Raw genomic sequence first — 3,128 nt, 5'->3', positions numbered from 1 at the left:
GTAAACTGGAAGCGTGTAACAAACATGGGAGGTCGTAATGTTTCCAGGATATGGCATCTTGCCATTGACCACAGCCTTCTGGAACAAGATAAAGTCATTGAAATAGTTAACAGATGTTAGCCATACTTGAAATGCAAGAGTTCTATTGCTAAATATTATGTAGGTTCAGATGGAGATTTGGCGCTTGGTCCATAATTTAACTGACTTGGCAAATGGAAAGTTGAGATCCAGAGGCATACGCAGAATATTGAGGCCACACACACTTTGCACGCTATGCAGGAACTCATAAACTACTGACAATATGTACACTGTGCTAAGCCAGCTTGATTAAGTATTAACACAGTATTTGATACTTAGGGAAATCTGAAGTCAATTTTCACGTCTACTAAATTAAAAAGTTATTTCTATAACAGCAAAAGAGCAGACTTTTCTCCAGGTTCAAAAGCATGTCTACAAATTTTATTATTTAGCTTCAGCTTGCAATTTACCTGATGGCTGGTATTTCTGTTGACTTCGAAATGTATCCAGTTCTTTTAAAAGTATCTTTTTATTTTTCCCACTCTTGTCTATTACTTCAGATTTCAGAACAAATTGACACTAATGATTTTCAGATGAATATCTGTAGCTGAAAGGGATCTTCTCAGCGTTAAGTCACAAATTCATTTAAGTCAAGCATTGAAGGAGGCTTGTGCTACTTTAGAGTTTGTGGTTTTATTCACAGCTTTGCAAATAAAGTTACCAGCTTCCATCACTTTGTAAAGATTCACACCCTGGTAAGAGAAAGAAGAGATGCCAGAGAAAAGAGGTGTTAGGGAGAAAGAGGACAAAACAGATCCTTTTTAATTTTATTAGTAGTCACGTAACCATTTAAAATTACCAAACAAAATATTGCTCATTATTGATTTGGGGGCAACTCTTGTTTTCATGAACCATGTAGTCAACATTTTAGATTTTTCTGCTTTATTAAAACCTATCTTGAATTTGACCCTTGTATAAAACCACAGGCTAGCCACACCTGAATAAATCAGTGCAATTCAGGTTGGTACCTAAATTCTAGGAAAGACAACAAAATAACTAGAGCAATCTACAAAATATCAGTGAAAGCCAACTAGAATGATAATGGTTTGGAGAAGTTTACAGATAAGGACTTAGGGAAAAAAATACCTCTTTACTACATAAAAAAATAATCTTGATAAAGCTATAGGAAATACAGGAAGGTTGAATGTGTATTTTTTTTAACTAGATACAGAAACGCCATTACTGGTATGATATTGAAGGAGGTAGCTGTAGGTCAAATAAAATGAAGTAGTATTAGTAAACATCTGGAAGTTGTTTGCCTGAGAGGTTGCACTGTCTGTTGGAATAAATAGGATCCACAAAGGCTTAGGTAAATCCATGGATGACAGATAAGTAGTTGGGTACAAAGGCCAAGTTCAAGTTATGCTCCTCATCTCTATGGCTAGGGGTTAACAAAAGGTCACCATTGAGGTCACCACCCAGCACCTTGACTGTCACTAGGGGAGGAAGAGCATTAGGTGGATGAATCAGAGATTTGCACTCAAGTAGTACCGCATAACTCTTCAACATGGACTAGAAACAATGTGGAATTAAAATTGAACAGATTCAGTCTTCCTTGCTATTGAGTAGATTTTAATATTTTTGTAAATCTGTCATTTTCTTAAAATAGAGAAATATAAATACTCATAAGGGCTTTTTATAACACTGATCGTAAAGAGATCATCATTCTAATATACCTAACTACTTCTCTCTAGAAACTTTTATAACACTGTTCTCTTTGTAGTTTACTTCTCTTTAATTAAGAATGATCAACACGAGTATTTCGTAAAATGACACATAAATGAGTTTCATTATTTCTTTGTATTATAAACTTGTTCTTAGGGTACTAACACTTGCTTTGGTTTGAGAAATTTGGTTTTGTCCTGGTAATGGCTTTAGGTAGATTACATGGCACATTTTAGTTTAACATCCTTAATCTAGTGATATTTAAATTTTGTAAATAATTAGCTACACCTGTCTTTCATTTCTGAATTATATTCAGCAAAAAATCATAGGGAGATTTTAGTCACCAATATTCTTTGCATGCCAATAATTCCATTTATAACAATTATGCAGTGGAATATACTAAAGAAGAATTTTGTTTCGGCCTTTCTCCACCATTTTATTTAATTAACAGATATCATTATGAAATAACACTGCATTTATTCTTTTTAAAATTATTTTTTATTAAAAATTATAGCTAACATACAATATTATTAGTTTCAGGTGTTCATCATAGTTATCCAACATTTATATACCTAAAGAAGTGATCACCATAAGTCCAGCAACCATCTAACACCTACCATGCTATCACAATATTATTGACTATATTCCCCATGCTGTACATTACATCCCCATGACTTATTTGTTTCATACTTAGATATTTGGACCTCTTATTCTTCATCTTTTTAATCCCATTTTAAAATTTTTCAATCACAGTTGACATTCAATATTATTTTAATTTCAGGTGTACCGCATAGTGGTTAGACATTTATATAATTTAAGAAGTGATGATCCCCTTGACTAGTCTAGTACCCACCTGGCACTATACATAGTTATTACCATGTTATTGGCTATATTCTTTATGCTTTACTTTATATCACCATCACTATTTTGTAACTACCAATTTGTACTTCTTAATCCCTTCCCTTTTTTCACCCAGCCCTACAACACCCCTCCCACCTGGCAACCATCAAAATGTTCTCTGTATCTATGAGTCTGTCTTAGTCCTGTTTGCTTGCTTATTTTGTTCTTTCAATTCCATAAATAAGCAGAATCATATTGCATCTGTCTTTGTCTGACATACTCCACTCAGCACAGTACTCTATCCATGTTGCCACAGATAGCAATAACCCATTCCCTTCCATGGCTGAGCTATATTCCATCGAATATATGTATCACTTCCTTTTTATCCATTCATCCATTGATGGACACCTAGGCTGCCTCCACATCTTGGCCATTGTAAACAATGCTACAATTAACAGATGGATGAAACATGTTCCCTCAAAGTAGAGTTTTAGGTTTCCTTGGATAAATGCCCAGAAGTGAGATTACTGGTTCCTTCTTTGTCT

The 3,128-nt window shown here is 34.3% G+C and overlaps 1 long non-coding RNA gene across 1 annotated transcript in view; it reads right to left on the bottom strand.

Moving 5' to 3' along the window:
- Nucleotides 1-437: 437 nt before the first annotated feature.
- The window catches only part of LOC109374632 (uncharacterized), a 21,779-nt gene continuing 19,088 nt past the window's right edge, over nt 438-3,128 (bottom strand). Inside the window, exon 2 of the long non-coding RNA XR_002122422.1 lies at nt 438-770. This is a non-coding gene — a long non-coding RNA (uncharacterized LOC109374632). The remainder of the gene's footprint in view (nt 771-3,128) is intronic.

This window comes from Hipposideros armiger, unplaced genomic scaffold (genome assembly GCF_001890085.2).
Source record: "Hipposideros armiger isolate ML-2016 unplaced genomic scaffold, ASM189008v1 scaffold_847, whole genome shotgun sequence".
Taxonomy (NCBI): Eukaryota; Metazoa; Chordata; class Mammalia; order Chiroptera; family Hipposideridae; genus Hipposideros; species Hipposideros armiger.
The sequence above is the reverse complement of the archived record's forward strand: the minus strand, read 5'-3'. Positions and strand labels throughout refer to the sequence as shown.